The sequence below is a fragment of the Podarcis tiliguerta genome, assembly GCF_965153285.1.
Source record: "Podarcis tiliguerta genome assembly, chromosome: 9".
Lineage (NCBI taxonomy): Eukaryota > Metazoa > Chordata > Lepidosauria > Squamata > Lacertidae > Podarcis > Podarcis tiliguerta.
In genome coordinates, this window is record NC_139542.1 from 33183677 (window position 1) to 33203046 (window position 19370).

General features: G+C 40.5%; 2 long non-coding RNA genes across 2 annotated transcripts in view; one reads left to right on the forward strand and one right to left on the reverse strand.

Moving 5' to 3' along the window:
- The window catches only part of LOC310685476, a 37141-nt gene extending 34443 nt beyond the window's left edge, over nt 1-2698 (forward strand). The window contains exon 3 of the long non-coding RNA XR_014515310.1: nt 2583-2698. This is a non-coding gene — a long non-coding RNA (uncharacterized lncRNA). The remainder of the gene's footprint in view (nt 1-2582) is intronic.
- A 2882-nt stretch (nt 2699-5580) lies between these two features.
- The window catches only part of LOC310685469, a 222671-nt gene continuing 208881 nt past the window's right edge, over nt 5581-19370 (reverse strand). Inside the window, exons 3-4 of the long non-coding RNA XR_014515302.1 lie at nt 6378-6570; nt 5581-5703 (exon numbers count right to left, since the gene is read on the reverse strand). This is a non-coding gene — a long non-coding RNA (uncharacterized lncRNA). The remainder of the gene's footprint in view (nt 5704-6377; nt 6571-19370) is intronic.

Here is a 19370-nt window from a genome sequence, read left to right on the forward strand (position 1 = left end):
ATTACATCAATTATCCTTTTAGCTAACAGAAAGGTCCTGACACTAGTTCCTATGTTCATGCAGATCGAACTGTGCATTGTTCCACATTCCTTCAATTAATGTAAAGGATCCAAGTAAATTGAGTTGAAGACAGCATTAACAATGTTAACTGTAGAAGGAGAGATTTTGGGGGCAGGGAAGCAAGTGGCATGCTTGAAATTTAGGTTTAAAAGGCAGTCTTACATTAGACACCTATGTTTTAGCTTTTACATTAGTGGGACTTTTCCTTTTATTCCTGTATGGTTTGTTGAAAGAAAGAGCGAAAGAGCTTTTACTTAATGAGCACTAGGAAGCTGTAGGAGACTTAGAATGGAGATATAGATCAGCACTAGCAAGCAAGCAGGTCAGGCTTTAAATGGGGCACCATGCACAATTACACCCATTCCCAACATTCCTAGTGCAGTCTTTTAATATTAAGAGGAAGAATGTGTGTATATGTACTCCCATTACTTTTTTTAAAAAAGTATGTGCAGGTTTAAATGAATGAGGAGCAATGCACACTGGGATCTTGGCCAACATATGACCTTATTGATTTATTTTTTAAAAATTATACTCCACTTTCAATCAAGTTATTCTCAAGAAGACTTATAAGCAACTGATAAACTGATTAAAAAACCCTTACATATAAACATGCAAGTTCGTATGTATTCATGGGAGGCGATTGCCCTCGCCCGTGAATGAATTAATGGGGGGTGTCTATGAGAAGATAGTGGTGGCAAAGAGTTTTCCCCAACCTGGATTTTTTAAAAACAACACATCAGATTTGTGGGTTAGGGATGGGTGGAGGATGAAGGAAATGAAATGATGTCAACATTCTCAAGGCGTCCACCATCTCTGCCAGTTTTATCAGTGATCAAACACTAGAGGCCACAAACGACACTGCAGAAAAGTCAACCGAAACTGCCTGTTACCAACAGTCTTCCAGACGTAGTCACACAGGACACAATGTGCCAGAGGTGGAAAATGGGCTTGATATTTTGCCGACAGTTATCCAAGTTCCTGTTCGGATGATTGCAATATGTTATACATGTGGCTGCTTTTGTAGAAGGTCCAGAAGTGTCAGTTAGTGTGAAACAGAGTTGCCAAAATTCCGACTGGGGCAGATTGTACAGACCATATTTCACCAGTTCTAACAGAGCTTCACCAGCTGCCAAGTGGCTTGTAAAACCAATTCAAAATCTGGTGCTTACATAAACAGCTCTAAATGGCATATTAAGGGTTCAAGTACCTAAAGGAATGTAGACACCTGTATTAGCCTTTAAGGTCACCATCTAGAATCGTTCTCAAGGTGTCTCTTTTACTGTAAGTAGGGATGGGTAAAACTGTCAAAGGCACTTTGTCTCAGTTCCCATATTTTTCCAGTTCAGATTTCTGCATTTCTACATAAGTTTTATTTAAAGTCCTGCTTACAATTCATCAGCATTTTAGTGTGTATCCAATTCTCCCTAATAGACACATTTTTGCAAAGCATTTTCCCCCTAACATAATGCATTTTATGCTCTTGAAAATATGCATTTTGGTGCACACTTTACCCAGATATATACATTTCTGTAGATGTCACTTGGTTGAAGAAATGCATTGCAAAAGTCAGAGAAGTGCAAATTTCAAAAAATGACTCTGTTTCAGTTCACAATTATTTCAGGAAGTGCAAATTAGATAGGTTCACCTTCAAATGAGAGCAGAAACAGTTTTAAGATGAAGAAAAGTGTGCTCTCTCTCACACACTTCTCTTTTCTCCCCTCTTTCTCTCTTTCTGCCTTCCCAAAGAAGTTTCAGTTGTGACAGCCTAGTTATAGAGGGTCATCCCCAAGGAGTCATGAATAACATCAACATTATTTTATATTAGGCACAAGACTGAAACTTTTTTATTCACTCAGATGTTTTAACTATTCTTGTCAGTTCTTGATGAAGGGCAGAATAGAATTGTTTTATTAAATAAATGTCTTTCTCTGCACTGGTTAGAGAAGATATGGTGACATTGCACATACCTGATGCTGTTGCAAAACTGACATACCTTGGGTACTTTCATTTGCTAGAGCACATATCTCCAACATAAATACAGCGTTTCTACTGAAGTTGTTGTTAATGAGAAGACCAAAATATCCAGGACCTCCCTGTGCGCAGTTGAGGAACCACAAAGGTGTTGATCAGGCTGCAGTACAAATCTTGTCGTATATTACAGTTACAATATAGAAGTTAAAGGGAGATGAAACTAAACCTCTGTTTTGTACTACTGCACAACAGAGTTAATTCTACTAGGTAGCCATTACTGATAAGTATTTGTCCAACAATGATTATGAGCAGGAGTAATAAGCATTCTTCCCATGGGACAACCTTTTTCACACAGTTCGGGAGTTGCAAGTCCAATTTATTGAAATGGTATTTATGTATGTGTAACTGTGAAAGATCATAGCTCAAGATAATTACAGCACAAGTCCTCCTTTCAGGGAAAATGTCTACACCATCTGTTTTACTTTGACTCAATTTGCTAAGGTCCAATTAAGAAACATGTTTAAGTCAACAACTCTTTTTTTCCCATTCAGTCAAGACAAATGAAGACAGCCCTATTCCCCCTGGACCCTGTTCATATTTTTTCAAACAACTTTGCAAATGAATTTGAAAATCTGTGCACCAACCCATCTATCGTTCTCTCTACATTTGAAAAGTAAGGTAAATAAGACTCTTGATACATTTTGATGCCATTGTTTTTCAAGTATGTTTGATGGGAGTTGGAGATAAAGGCAAGATACTAATATGATACATCTGAAGGATGAGAGCAGGAGTAAATCAGACTAGGAAGTGGTCAATCCACACATACTCCATCTGCACACGACATATATACCAAGGTGTGGGGGTGAGCACTTCTTCCCATATTTGTTAATTGGTGGTACAGTGGTACCTCGTGTTATGTACGCTTCAGGTTACAGATCCCGCTAACCCAGAAATAATACCTTGGGGTAAGAACTTTGCTTCAGGATGAGAACAGAAATCACGTGGCAGCAGTGCAGCAGCAGTGAGAGACCCCATTAGCTAAAGTGGTGCTTCAGGTTAAGAACAGTTTCAGGTTAAGAACAGACCTCCGGAATGAATGAAGTACGTAACCAGAGGTACCATTGTATAGTGGAACAAGGACATGGGGAAAACACAGCAGAACACAGCACTAGAACGTTTTTCTGATTGACCAGACTCCCAAGGCCACTGACAGTCTCTCCTGGTTTTGGCAACTGAATGATACATCTTTCAATGCTTATTATTGTTTGTAACATATTAGTATAGAGAAAACCAGGAAATTACTTTCAGCTTCTTATTCTTATTTCTGTAGTGCCCTTCATCCCAAGATCACAGGGAGGTTTACAATACTATTCTATGACTGTCAGCTCATACTAATGAATTTGTATTTTGCTAGGTACTGCCCCCCCCTCTCTTTCTGTGAGTGTGTGTACAATATATCAGCACAGCTGCATACATTTTTGGACTCTCCATTGAGGTGCGCTTTCATGATGAGCTCCAGTACCACTTCAACACTGATACTAATCTGTACGTGATGTAAGGATTTAAATGTCTACATCCTTGCTTTCATGACAGGAGGCGCAGAATGACTGGAATCAGGCACAGCCCCCATGCATACTGTACATTTAAAGTACTATTATATCACTTCAAACAGTCATGGTGTCTCCCCCAAGAACCTTGGAAGCAGAAATTTGTTAAGAGTGCTGAGAGTTATTAGAGAGCTGTTCACCTCAAAGTGCTGCAGTTTCTAGAATAGTTTAACAAAAAACTGATCTTACCAGGGAACTCTAGCTTAATCTAGTCCCTCCCCCCTCATCTATGTTACTGTTAAGTTATATAAATATAAATGCCACACTGAGACTAAGAGCTGGGAGGCAGCACCACCTCCTAAATTTGCTGAAAGGAAGAAGGTAGGAAAGTCTCTCATTGAGGGCAGTCTGAATGGGGCAGTCCTAATTCAACCTCATGGATTAGTCTCTGGTGGGAAACAGGGTGAATTGCGTGACCAGGCGTGACAGCCCCAGCCCCCAGGGAACATGGGAAAGGAAATAAAGACTCTGACAATGTTATGGAATTAAAATTAGGCCACAACTTTATTAAACTTCTGAATGTAGGAAGACCTTCGCTTAGGCCTTGGGCCTGTATCCCTCCCAACCCCACAGCCGGCGGACTGGGGCACATCAGAGTAAATGGGATATGGGGGTGCTCTGCGTGACGTAAGTGTAGGCAGGCAGCTGAGCCCGTATACCCGCACGCAGGGTATACAACCTTTCAGTGTATGGCCAGTGACACCCATTTATGTAACCCCTTTAAGAGGGGACCCTGGAATTGCCGCTGCAGGGGGGTCAGTCACCACTCCCCCCCCCATTATAGGGAAGAAAAGACTAAAGGATTCCACCCAAGGCCATAACTGCCAAAGTTGTGACGAATTGCTATGGGGAAGACACAGCCTGCCAATGCAGGAAAATTTCTTCCCAGTCCTTCAACAGCAACCAGTCAAAGACCGTAGCAGCGCCCGCTAAACAGGAAGAAAAAGTTAATCTGTAAACAAGAAACATTAACAAAGGGAGGGTGAATCTCCAGAGCCATCTGCCTGGCTAATACCGGCTCCTCCCCCTATTTATAATGGGTCTGGCCCCATTTCCCAGGAAACAAAACTTAAATCTGAGGCTGGGTGTGAACCTCTGAATAATACACTGAGAAGCAGGCCAGGCCACTTCTACTAGCAAGTTCCCTGGGAACTGTAGCACCGCATGCGATCCCGCAAAAGGCACCCACAATATAGTGTGAGTGCTCATTAGCAGACTTTGACCTTAGAATTGGTAGTTCTGAAATCAGAACTTCTGAAATCAGAATAATCTCCATTGATTAACAATTCAGTTTTACAAAGATAAAGTCTGATTCTTTGACAGCTCTTTTTCAATAAGGCAGACTTTCCATATTTTTGTGATGCACTTAGAAATAAAGCCAGACTGTGCTAGCCATGTCTAAAAAATCTCAGTTACTGAATATTATTTAGATCTCATACTCTTCAGTTTTTATAAGACAAGTTATTACAGACAGTAAAGTTGGGTTCAGAATTCACTTACCTGTCATTTCTATTAACTGCTACCAGTCAGAGTGATAATTTTACAGTGATAATTTTACTGCCAAATAATTCAAGAGGGTCCAGTAATTTTGCAATTTCTTTATCTTTTGTATCACAAATTTTATTTTCAATCGTAGGAAGCTAATCTCTCTCCATTTGCCTTCACTGAACACACTAGCAATTGGAAGCATATGCTAAGTAGAAACTTCAGTTTTGACATCAACATTATTTCCAGACATTCTGTGCAATACATTCCTTTTTATTGGGGTGTTCAATAGACTGTTGTTGTTTTTTAACCAACCAACCTGCACACAAAATTACCTTTCCTTCAGCAGTTTTGATCCATCTCTCCACCACCACCCCAGCCTAGATATCATCCTGAGTGTTTTTGGTGTGTGTGTTGTTGTTTTTTACTTCTGAGTCTTTTATCTGTGATTCTGGCTCTCATCTTTTACAGAACCACAACAAGTTGCTGGAATGAACATAAGCTATCACTTGAAATCATTCACTTTTCCACAGAGCTTATTTCAAGCAGAATCCTTCTACTCAGACCATCTACTAATAATCTGTATCATAAGAGAAGGGAAAAGAAGGAGAGGGGGAGACACACACAGAGAGAGAGAGGGAGAGAGAGAGGGAACAGAAACCAGAATTAAGCTGTCTATAAAAATAATTTTTTTGGTTCAAAATGAAGTTCTTAAAGATACTTTTACTTCTCCCTGCTACAATATTGTGGCTACAAAGTGTGATTCAAGCTCATGATAATAAAATTTCACAGCAGCCTTAGATTACTTTCTCAGAGCCTCTAGGTGAGCCTATGCAATAGGGGACTAAGGCAAACCTATCCTATAGGGCTGTACAGCTGAACTACCCCACCCCACGCCACCCTACTTCAGGAACCCCCTGTGACAAATTTCCACTGAAAGAGTGATTTCCATTTTTTTCCATCCTTAATGGATACATGGAACCATTTTGTCACACTTGTATAAAATATTTTAAGAGATATTTTTATTTTAAAATTCTATACTCATATTAGCTCTCTCTGTGTGTGTGTGTGTATGTGTGTGTGGTATTTCTACTGTATTTTAATGTATTTCCTTATTTCTGCTCAAGTAAATTTCACTTGAACTAGCCCAGATTTTGTTTCAATCCTGCTTGAGCTTGTTTTAAGTGAGGCGGTGTGTGTGTCACAGGCATACATTTGGAAGTGATCAGCAAAAAGTAAGTGACATTGTCTCACCATTTGCTACTAGCCTCCGATATTGTGATTCTTTCCCAAGACATCAGTGGCTGCAACTGACTGCTTGTTTCTTAGGCTCTTATTCATTTTGGTGTCACTGATGACGGTGTCTCGTCTCAAGCGTATCACTGCACTCCTGACGGCTGCCAAATTTCTTGTTAGGAAACACTGTGGTTTGCTTTTGGCTCCAAATCTGAGATCACCACAAAAAGAAACAAATATACTGTTACATTCATTACTTACAATTAAACAGATAAAGTTTCAGCAAGACTGAGGGATATCATCAACAACAGCAAAAATGCCCCAATGTTATTCTGATGAACCACTGTATTGGGCTTAAAAAGAGTTTTTAAACAAATATATTGACTCTGTGTTGCGGAGGGTGGGACTGGCTGATCTTAAAAAGTTTCAAGATGAGCCAGAACTTGGAAGCAGTCTGATGATAATTAAGGAAGAAGCCTCCGTGGTTATGAATGAGTTTCCGTCATCGCTGGTATTCCCGGCATCTTCTAGTCCCACCCAACCATCCCATCTATCACCTCTGAAAATTTAATTAACAGACTGTTTATCCCACTTCTTAGATCACTAAATTCAGGAAGGATGATGCTGAAATATTGATTGCCGGCACTCTAATTGATAGCTCTTCACCAAACTGAATGCACTGTTGTTTTTCATTAACCTTTACTTTAGGTTTCTAAGCTAGTTTTCAACTTGTGTGACAAAGTGTCCCTCTAAGTCAATTTGAATAGGAACTTCAAGTAAAACTGCTGTGCCATGCTTTATTTGCCCCATTTGCTGTTTCTCTATGACCCAGGACCAATATACTATGGATTGAATCTAGAACAAGACTGCACACAATCCTACACAACCTTACAAGGTAGTAAGTGCCATTGAACTCATTTCTAGGTAACGTGCCTAAGATGGCATCTTAAATAGGTGGAGCCACTGAAATCAATGAAACAAGTTATGAAGGACTTATCTCCCAAGGCTTTTAATGGGAAGAGACCCAGTAAAAGGAGGATATCTACTTTTATTTCTTTGCCTTGCAAAGCAAAACCAGCATCTCACCATATTCTGAAGTCCACAAAACCACAGTAAAATTCAATTTATCTGAGTGGTTGGATGGAGCCCACAGTGGGTAGGGAGCTGGGGTTTAGGACTACACTGATTTTTACCAGGAGTGTTCAATAACTATACCAGGATTGACTAACTAGCTCCTCTCATCTCTGACCATTTCCCATGCTGCCTGAGGCTGATGGGAGTTGGAGTTCAACAACATTTGAACAGCCACAGGTTAGCCACATCTGTACTGTGGAAAGTTCTGCCATGCTGTTATCAATTTTAGCAGTGCTGTTATTTTTTACCTCTGTTTCAGTTTTCAGCTTCTGTAAGAAAGGTCATCTCTGAGCCAATTTAAACAGGAGCAACATTTTCCATTTTCAATATTTGAATAACCCTTTTTAAATAATTAGCTGCATAAATAATTAGATAATTGGAATAAATATATTCTTAAAGTTTTAATTACATATAAGTAGCTACATAGATAGAGGATCTTTTGAAAGAAATGTATCTATATAGTTTTCACTTAAAGCATTAAGCTGTGAAAAACTGCATAATAGTTCTGTATCTTTTTATTTGATAACAACAACAACAATTTATTATTTATACCCCGCCAGGCCTCCCCAGCCACTCTGGGCGGCTTCCAACAGAATATTAAAAACACAATAAAACATCAAGCATTAAAAACTTCCCTAAAAATAACTACTATACAAAGCTAACCAATAAATGCATATTGATTTATGTTTAATGTTTTCATCTTCAAAATAATATTATGTAGTATATTGACAGAAAGAACTGAATCTAAAACAGTGATGCTTTCCAGAAAATTTCTCATTACTATATTTTTCCACAATTTCCCATGAAATTTCATTTCAGAATAACTGCAGGCTCCCAAGAATCATCTGTACTCGTACATTTTTCATTTGCATCTTCTTGTTTTTCCTAAGCTAGAATTTATTAGAGATATGTTTCCTGTGGAGAGATTCTTACTGATAATAGTATGGCAGCAATCAAGTGTAACCAATTAAAACTTTATTACAACGTTTACAAACAGAAACAAGATGAACTTATCCTTAGATGTAGGTTGAACCCCATACACATTTATTAGGAAGTATATCCCATTTGAACTCAATGGGTATAACTTTTGAGTAAATCACACTGCACTGAAAGTGTATTAATTTCAAATGTCATATAACTACACTATCGGCTTAATTACTGTCAATGTATTAAAAAGGGATAATGTGATAAATAATGTAATAAAAAATGTTTTCTGTCCCCTCATAAGAAGGCACACCAGCCTATCTCTTCTGAAAGGATGGTGTCTATATTTACGTCTCCCTGATCCATCATGGCTGATAGAAGGGCAGAGAGAAGTCATTCAGAGATGAGCCTTTTTGAAGTCCAAGCACACGAGAGCTTCTCTATTACTTTCAATATCCTACAAAAGGAATCTTTTATTTCTTTGTTCAGGAGCTGTACTGGAATTGCACGGGAGCTGGGCACGTCTCTCAAATTTACATTGACCTATCATTCATCTAGAGTTTTCCAACAATAAGATCTTTGTACATAGCTTTCTTATAAAAGTATAGCTTCTTGAAATGTAACCATGAAAAAGATGGCATCTGAGAAGTCATTAAGAAGTGCATTTTGACATTTATCCCTCAAAAAAAGAGCCAGAAATCTGCTGGTGTAAACAACAGTGATAATGCCAGAGTAAATGACAATAGATGCAACTGGACATGATGGTTTGGTGTCCTGCATCACTGTTTATACAGTTATACCTTGGATCCCAAATGCCTTAGTACTTCCAACGGTGCCTGGGAAGGCTACCCAGAGTCAACATCCACCTTACTACTGGCAGGGGGCCCAAGAGCCCTACCATCACCACCATGGCCCACTACCTGAGGACTCCAGCCAGTGAGCCATTTGGCTGAGCTGGCTTAACGAAAGGCACAATGTATATTTTGTGTGTATTCTAATGAACTGAACAGAGTGAAAGATTATGAGTCATGGGGGCGTAGAGTGTGAGTGTGTGAGAACTCAACAGTGCTTCTCTTATTGTTTATCACTTGCTATTTTGTTAATATATTTTTGTTAAGGGACGCGGGTGGTGCTGTGGGTTAAAGCCTCAGCGCCTAGGGCTTGCCGATCGAAAGGTCGGCGGTTCGAATCCCCGCGGCGGGGTGCACTCCCGTTGTTCGGTCCCAGCGCCTGCCAACCTAGCAGTTCGAAAGCACTCTCGGGAGCAAGTTGATAAATAGGGACCACTTACTAGCGGGAAGGTAAACGGCGTTTCCGTGTGCGGCTCTGGCTCACCAGAGCAGCGATGTCACGCTGGCCACGTGACCCGGAAGTGTCTTCGGATAGCGCTGGCCCCTGCCTCTTTGAGTGAGATGTGCGCACAACCCTAGAGTCTGTCCAGACTGGCCCGTACGGGCAGGGGTACCTTTATCTTTACCTTTTATTTTGTTAATGTTGTTAATATTGTGTTTATAGTTTACAAATGCCATATTGATTTGTTAATCATATATATGATGTAATTGTGATGTTTAACTTACAGTGGTACCTCGGGTTAAGTACTTAATTCGTTCCGGATGTCCGTTCTTAACCTGAAACTGTTCTTAACCTCAAGCACTACTTTAGCTAATAGGGCCTTCTGCTGCTGCCCTGCCACTGGAGCACGATTTCTGTTCTCATCCTGAAGCAAAGTTCTTAACCTGAGATACTATTTCTGGGTTAGCAGAGTCTGTAACCTGAAGCATATGTAACCTGAAGCGTATGTAACCTGAGGTACCACTGTATTTTTATTTGCACTTCGAGGACCTCAATTAACCCCCCAGAAATAAATTCACACAGACTCAAAATTCAGTTTAAAATTAATGGGCAAATTTTAGGACACAACTTTATTGATTACACAATGTGAGCGGTATTGGCTTAGGCATTGACAAACTAAAACTGACCCCTGCTCACCCCGCAGGAAGTCTGGAAGGGTAAACCAAATGAGGGAGCTATATTGATGCAAATTGGCTATAGCTCACCCCGGGGTTCCCGGGGTCCTGGCATGGCCCTAGCCCCTCAAGCGGACTTCGGACAAGATTCATAACTCCCAGATTCCTTTAACGGAATACCCTTTTTTAAGGAGGGGCAGGTGATGGCCGCACCTCCCCTCTCCCAACCACAACTAAGTCAATGCCTAACCGCCAAACCTTACAAAGTTGTGATGATTGCTGGGAGGTAGGCGAAAACCAAATGGCCAGTGCCAATTTGCCAAGTGGACAAAATTCCTACCAGGCTCCTGCCACAAAACAGGCAAGCACTTGAAATCCCAAGCAAGGCCAAAGCACAGAAACCAAAGAGGGTGGGTGGGCAGGTGTTCGGCAGCGCAAAGCAAGTGGCTCTGACACATCGTGCTGCCGTTTATAAACCGTCCCCCTCCTCCAATGTGAAACAATCTGATTGGGTGCTGGAACTGGGGTGATTGAGAGAACACCCCAGCAATGCCAGGCTAAGCCCTGCCTCTGGTTGCCATGGGGACCTCAAGGTCCCAAGCACAAGCAGGACCCTCCTTGAAGAGGATCCTATTTGCTGCTTTGTTAATAGTGTTTTATAAATTAGATTATTTGTTAATTATTTTATATGATTTATGCTGTATTTTTGATGTTATGTTATTGTTATTTATTGTTTATAAGCCCCTTTTAGATTAATTTGAATGAAAAGCAGCAGAGAAATACATTATACATCAAATCAAATGGAAATCCAGCATTTAGATTTGGTCACCTAGTGGTTTATATGCTGGGATCAATTGCCTAATGCCCAAAGAACTCTCTAAATATGAGCCTTTCAGATCAGTATAAAGTTCTCCATGGCATTAGCTCATTAAAGGGGATGGGGTTGTACAACAAAGGGTTGTATCTGATGTTAGTCATACTCAATGTAGATCCATCAAAATTAATGCCTATGACTATCTTAGCTTCATTGATTTAAATGGGCTTACTCAGGGTAGATCTTTGTTGGATATAACCCAAGATTTCTGTCATGGAGTGTAGATTTCAAGACTCGTTATTCCAAGGGAAAAAATAGCATACATATGTTTTAATAAACGATGGCTGTAAACCAAGCTGTTCCATTTCAGAAAGTTTTATTTACATAACATTTCTGAATACTTATTGCCATAGCAACTAAAACAACCATCACATACGTGTAAAATGCAATATAACGAGGAGCCGTCAGTGATGGTGCTTTGCAAGTATGGAATTTGTTTTGTGAAGCAGAGTTTAGAAACCTAAGAAATCAAGTTTCTAGCCCCTACATTTTTTCTTACACATCAGATATTTTTATACAGTCCTAAAATTTTAGAATGAGCATTCTAATGAGCACCAGTGGCATAGTGTGGGTTGTCAGCACCCGGGGCAAGGCAAGTAATTTGCGCCCCCTAACCCGGGGCAAGGCAAGTAATTTGCGCCCCCCCCCCCGCTGCACTGTCCCTCCCCCAAATAGTCCCTTGCTCTCTCTCCGGACCGCACCACACGCCTGGCACCCTCCCCTCCACAGTGGGCGGCGACCCGGCGGCTCGGATTCGCACAGCCAGCACTGCAGTGAGAGAGAGAGAGAGTGAGCCAGGTAGGGGCAGAGAGCTGCGAGTGAGAGCGCGCCCCCCCCTATGTTGCGGCCGGTGCGGCCGGCCCCCCCTGCACCCCCCACGCTACGCCACTGGCTGCCACTCTCCTGAGAAAATGTTATAAGTTAGTGGAATGATGAAATTGACAAAACCAAGTTGCAAAGCAGCTCTGGCCTGATCAGTTTCAAAAGATACTTTGCAGATATGTGTATATCCTCTCAACACATCTTAAGGTGCTAAATAAGTACATTAGAATCCATTAAAAATAATATGCACTGAAGTGCTAAGAAAACCAGATGATGTGCTGTTGCATGATGCCATATTTGTCCTACCTGCAATTTTCTTGAGAGCTATTGGATGTCATCAGTCCCTCTTACTCCAGGGGAACTGATGCCTGTATAGCAAGCAAAAGACCACACACTAGCTGATGGTAAAAGGAAGAGTGCTCTCTGTCACCTTATAAATACTGTGTGAAATAGACTCTAGCATACTTGGCCACATTATGATGGAACCCGGGCAGAGTGCTGATTCAGAAGTGGATCCCTGTCCTATCCACACCTGTCTGGCAGGTGCTGATTGAGCGTGTCCTCTTTGGGATCCCCATATCCATCCCTAAGAACAAACACTCTTCCTCTGACTTCTTTGCCATTCTGTCTATCTTACCTATCTGATCTAGCATGCTCTAGTACTTCCCAATCTTTCGGGTACTTTGTCTCTTATTTCACTTCCCTAGCATTTCAGCAATATCTTAAAGACTATTTACTTTGCATTAAGTCTCTTCAAACTCATTTGTTGGAAGTTTCCTAGATACATTTGTTTAAAAGAATATAAAGGATAAAACAAATCTGAAACTATCAGCATCTTCAGAGGTTTGCTGCAAAATGATTCTGATTTTAGCCATTTATATTACAATTTACCCTTCTCTGCATTTGGTAAATAAATGAGGTAACTGATGCCTGAGGTTATTTTCGGTATGCTTTATGCTTTAGTCTATTGTGAAGCTTTGCCAATTGTTTTTTCCTCCTTTTATTGAGGTTTTTCAAGGCTTGTCAGCTCCTGCAGCTACTATGGGCTAGATTTTGAACCATCTGTGCTTTATCACAGAGTCCTTTTGTATGTTCCCTAAGGTATGCCTGGTTGGCATATTATCCTTAATGGAAGCTCTCTTCCAACATATTGATGGATTATAGTTCACCTTTTAAGTTTATATGGCACAACCCTTCTACCATCCTGCTCCAAGGAAAGGGGGATGCTGAGCTCCCTGCAGAGGATGATGCCAAGAAAACTTTTATTGGGACACTACAATGATTTGAAAAATTATTCCGTTTATAAGCTACCCTAGAATAATGAATTAATTCAGTTCATAAGCTGTCTGATAACAATGGGAAAACCACAACTAGATAAAATACCATGTAAATGAAAGAAAAACAGAATTGTAATACCAAACAAATAAATTTAAAACAAAAGCAGGAGTGTTACAACAATTAAAATAGAGAGCTAAAACATAAAACCACAGTGTTAAAATGTTGTTAAACCACAGCATGATAAGCACTATAAAAGCCTGAGTAAATAGAAAAGTATCCAAAAGCATTAATAAAGTAGGTGCCAGGTAAGTCTCTCTGGGGAGGATATTAGGCATCTCTCCACTGAGTCTGAAGTCAACTTTTTGCCTTCAGGTCAAGCAAACGATGGGCAATTTTTGTCTGCAATATGGCTGACTTATGTCAACAGAGGATTTAGCCTCTGGCCAGGTGCAGCCCAGGTTGCCTACTGTCTGGCATCTATGTCCCAGAAACAGCTCTGTTAGCTAAGAATTTTTTATATAGCACAGTAACAGCGAAAAGATGTCTTCCCAGGCATATTGGAGGGTGTGTAGAAAGACAGAAGCATTATTTCCCCAGGCTATTTTGCGTATGAGTTACATACTGCTAGAGATTTCTGAGTTAAAAATAATAATAATATATATTTGTATGGATGGCAGAATCTGTTAATTGCCAGTACTCTCCGTTCCTTATTTTTCCAGTCTTAAATTCAGTTCTCCATATTTCTGCATCAGTCTGCATGTTTTGTTTTGTTTTAAAAAAGTCCTCATGAAAATTCATCAGCAGTTTTGTGTGAGCTCCTACAGGTGGCGCAATAGCTCGGTGTGTCTGGCTTTTAACCAGAAGGTTGGTGGTCCAAGCCTACGCAGAGACAGCTGTGGGCAGGATTTCTGCATTATGGGGGGGGGGCAGCACTAAGTGACCCTCCAGGTCCCTTTCAACTCTACAGTTCTATGATTCTATAGCGTCTCCACCCCCAACGTTCTGCCCGGACACTGAGGTCTAGCGCCGAGGGCCTTCTGGTGGTTCCCTCACTGTGAGAAGCCAAGTTACAGGGAACCAGGCAGAGGGCCTTCTCGGTAGTGGCACCCGCCCTGTGGAACAGCCTCCCATCAGGTGTCAAAGAAAAGAACAGCTACCAGCTACTTTTAGAAGACATCTGAAGGCAGCCCTGTTTAGGGAAGCTTTTAATGTTTAACAGACTATTGTATTTTAATATTTTGTTGGAAGCCGCCCAGAGTGCCTGGGGAAATCCAGCCAGATGGGCAAGTTATGAATTATTATTACAGTGGTGCCTCGCAAGACGAAATTAATCCATTCTGCGAGTCTCTTCGTCTTGCGGTTTTTTCGTCTTGCGAAGCACGGCTATTAGTGGCTTAGCGGCTTAGCAGCTATTAGCGGCTTAGCGGCTATTAACGGCTTAGCGGCTTTAAGAAAAAGGAAACAAACTCGCAAGAACTCAAAGACGTTTCGTCTTGCGAAGCAAGCCCATAGGGAAATTCGTCTTGCGGAACGACTCAAAAAACGGAAAACTCTTTCGTCTTGCGAGGCATTCGTCTTGCGGGGCACCACTGTATTATTATTATTATTAGTTTTTAAGAAATTCTGCCTAATATGCACATTTTTTCCAGAACAATTTTCCCTATTACAATTCATTTTGTATGTAATTTTTCAACAATATATGCATTTATATGCACACTTTATGCAATATCTCAAGGACTGCTTCTCCCCATATTAACTGATAAGCCCCTGTGATCACTATCTGAGGCTCTTCTTCATGTGCCTTGCTTGGAGCCATCATTACATATCTTTAGGTGCCAGGCAAAAACGTTCCTCTTCTCCTAGGCCTTAGGCTAATTAAACAATCAATGGCCTTTTAAAATGTGTTTGTGTGGAGAGCATTTTTTTATTTTTTACTTTTTTATGTATTTTGTGTTTTTATATTGTAGACTTTCCTATGATCCTTGGATGAAGGTACTATATAAATTTTAACAACAATAAAAACAACAATAATGCCCTAATATGTGGATTTTTGTACACATTACCTGTCTGGAGAACTGCACTGCAAAATTTAGAGAACTGTGAATTTTGAATTTGAGATGTCTTTTCATTGTTGTCTTGTTTCAGAAACTGTGAATTAGGTGTGTTCACCTTGAAATGCAAACTCAGTCAAACTTTCCCTCATTGTCTATTTGCAAATGTGAAAAGCTTAGCAGGGGCACTATGTTTCTTTAAAATGCCATCAGTTCCCAAAAGCGACAGCATGCACACTGTTGTTCTGCCATTCTTTCACTGCCCACATTTAGACTGGAACAATATTTCCTTCTCATCACTTGCTTCAGTGGGGTTCGGTACGTTGTACATGTAACCCTGCAAACACAGATTTCAGTTGCTTGTAGACTCCAAATATCACATAGCTGTCAAGCAAGGACCTTCATCTAGCAAACTAGACAAATGTTTTGAGAGGCTATTTTGCACACCCAAAGAGCATCCTTGCAGCATTATGTTTTCACTACAAGAATAACTTCTCTTGTTGTTCCCAGTCTGATATACAGAGGTTTTATATATATATATATATATTTCTTCAGTAGTTAATGATCCATGAATCCAGTTGAGCCACCAGACTTATTCAAGGGGAAAAAATAGAGTTGACTTCTCCAGCTGACTGGAAAACTGAAACTGATGGATGCTTTGTGCACATCCTCAGGATCAATCTTACTAGACCAGCTTAAAGCTGCTATATAAAAGCATTAAAATTTGGATCCTATTGCTATTTTATTTTATGTTTTGGATTCATCAACTGTCCTCTGATAATAGGTTTTGGTCTGGTGCAATTATCAATACTGTAACTGCATTATTTTCAGCAAAATGTGCTATTACACCCCTGCGTTCCTTATCTTCAGAGATCATGAACCCCAGATGTAAACTTTAACCTTATAAAAGCCTATGATATTTTATCATGTCTTTGGATGGTGCCTTTTAACGTTGGCTTCTGCCAAGTGTGCATTTTAATGCCAGCTCTGTAAAAATAACTGAATGGAATAATCTGATGGTCCAAAAGCAAGGCCACACAAGTTTTGCCTTTTCCTGGGGGGAAAAGGAGAAGAAAAGCAGCAGCTTTGCCACCATTTGCAGATGCAGAACCACAAGGCCAGGCTTTTAAAAAGCCATTTAAAATAATGATAGCTAACAAGGGAAATTCTTACTCTGTACTGACAGATGTGGCATATCCCAAGGCAGCTTGAGTGGGTGCTGTTTGATTGAGGATGGGAAAAGGAACTGCATTTGGGAGACAAAATATATGCTCATTTCAAATAACAAAGCGCTGCTTAGCAGGAAGCTTCTGCCTACTTGGCTCCAGAGTTCAGGTAGAAATGAGCTATATGATATGAATTCTAGCCCCATGTTTGTTCCTCACTCTGTGATGGGCTTGTCAAGGTCTTGGCTGCATCCTCGTGGCATAAAATAAAATAAAAATGGGAGTCTGCAGAACTGCTCCATTCTCTGCGACAGTATGCCATCTTTCTTGCATCATCTTAGCACAAATCTCTGCAATTCAAACAGTTCCTTCAGATCTTTCATCCAAAACATAGCTATTATTCTTTGCAGGTGCCTGCAAAGGATAAAGGAACCTGAAGCCCTGATGACCACTTCACTCATATGCTTCATCTGTCCCTATTTCTTTTTACCAGAGATAATTTTTGATTTCTGTATGCATTGCCAGCCCTTGTTAAATCATTTTCATCTATTCTGTCACATATGTACCTTCAGGAGGATGCTAAAACCTGGGTATTTCTATATTTATTTATAACATTATACCCTGATTTTTCCCCTCCACCAAAGGAGTTGCTCAAAGTGGCTTCCAAATAGAAAAGCAAACATCAAAACAACAAGAATTCAACCACTGAAACACAAATTATGAAATGAAAACCGGGTTCAAAGAAGAATAGAGAAGCCTTCACATTCAGTTCCTTAAGTAAAAACAAATTTTAAAAACATATTTTTAAAGGGATGTTTTCCAAAGTGCATAATTTTAGAGTTGCTGGAATTCATTTCCCTCCCTTGATCTGTAGAGGTTGCATCTTTCTCTGATAGTGGCCCACGTGATGGAGACAATGTGTGGAGCCACCTCCTGAAACCACCATCACTGCTGTGTTCCTGGCTGGGCCATGTAGGTGCACTCATGGTACTGATGAATTGGTGGTGACAATGGTCTCATTCCTTCAGTGATGTTGTGCCAACCTTGCCCTGTTCCAGCTACATTGGGTGGGGCCAACTGGGACAGGGTTCCGTGGAGCCATGACTGCAAAAATGGGACGACTGCCACCACCAAATTTATTGTCAATCTGTCAATCAATATTTATTGTTATGTTCACAGATCAGCCACTGAATTGCACTCAAACAAACAGTCCAACAAATTCTACAGTGTTCAGGCCAGCAAATGGTCGTTTGGGATTACCAACATGGTGAGGAGCTAGGATGTTTGTGTGTGTGGTGTTCCACATTTACAATCATGGTAGAATGTGTCCCCAAATTTATTAAATATGTATCCCAACCTCCCTCCCAAGGGAGCCCAGGCTGGCAAACAAGAAGTGACAAAACAACAAAAACATATTTTTAAAAAAAAATCTAGTACAGAAATGGAGTAACTAAGGTTAAAGATTTAAATGGTTTGTTTTTGTGCCTGTTCTAAGATTATGGTGCCAAAAGATCTACAGACAGTTGTACAAACACAGGATTCCTTACAATATATATATAGAACACAGACAGCAATCCAGATGCTCCTTTTTGTATTTCATATATGTGTTTCTTATTCACATTGGCACTAGGAGAAAGAAAAACTTATGTTCTCTACAATAAATATGCAAAAGGGTGGATGTAGAATACAACAGTGCTTCTCGAATGCAATGACTGAACCAAACCAATCCACTGCAAACCTCACAAAAGATCCAATCCAAACTTTTGCTTTGAATCAGGATCTTCCATCTTATAAACTTTCCCAGAATATTTGTTCATAAAATCACATAGACACAGGGAGGTTGTGCTCCTTTATGTGCTCTTCTGGGAGGGTTGGTAAGGTTGGTATTGCTGGGGGATAAGAAGCGAGCAGATCTACTGCTGTGGAAGCCCACTATCATTGTTGTTCCTGGTGTAAGATCCTGAAACAGAGCATTTTGATGTTGGGATGGCACTGGAACAGAGCTAGCCAATAATCTACTGGATCCTAAGCCAGCCCATTTGCTGGAGAGGGGCCCAATTCAGCCTGGAGCTGGCACAACAACAACAAAGGTAAAATAAGGAACTAACAGGTGATGTATAGGTGGTTCCATAGCTCTGAGCAAGGGCTTGGGGATGGGACTGAACTCTCTGCGCTATTATGAAGGTTTTGATTCCTTCCTCCCTATACCTATGAAATATAGAATTGATTGCTTTAAGAAATTCAGTGCTGAAAAAGCAGAAACCAGAGCTCCTCTGCCACCCCACCAGGATGAAATTCAATATGGTCTCAGTTTTCCTTTTCCAACCTTCTGGCAAAATACCAACACACAGTATGCAACCATTGCTTGAGGGTATGTCAGTGCAATAAAATAAAAATAAAAAGATGTATTCCAGGAAGTGTGTAAGTGGCTTGAGTGCGTGGGTGCCATGGTTGGTCTTCTGAAATTGTGACAAGGGAGGAATGTCTATCTTCCACTCCAGTCCAAGCATAGCAAAATACGTTGCCTGGCTGTCATAGATAGTTACACTTCAGGAGATGCTGGCCAGGGCAGCATTCATCAGATAGGACAGCATTCTTCATTTGTGCAAAGTCCATAAATACTTTGCATAGTTCAAGCAGGTACACAGAGTACCTTAGCCAGAGTAAGTTAGATTTCTTTTTTAAAAGCTTATTTCAACTTACAGCTGACTCTGAGGCAGCCATTCTCTTGTGGTTATCCTCCTTTTCTACAAAAAGGGACACCAGAGTAAAACAATTGTACAGAATAATTAGCT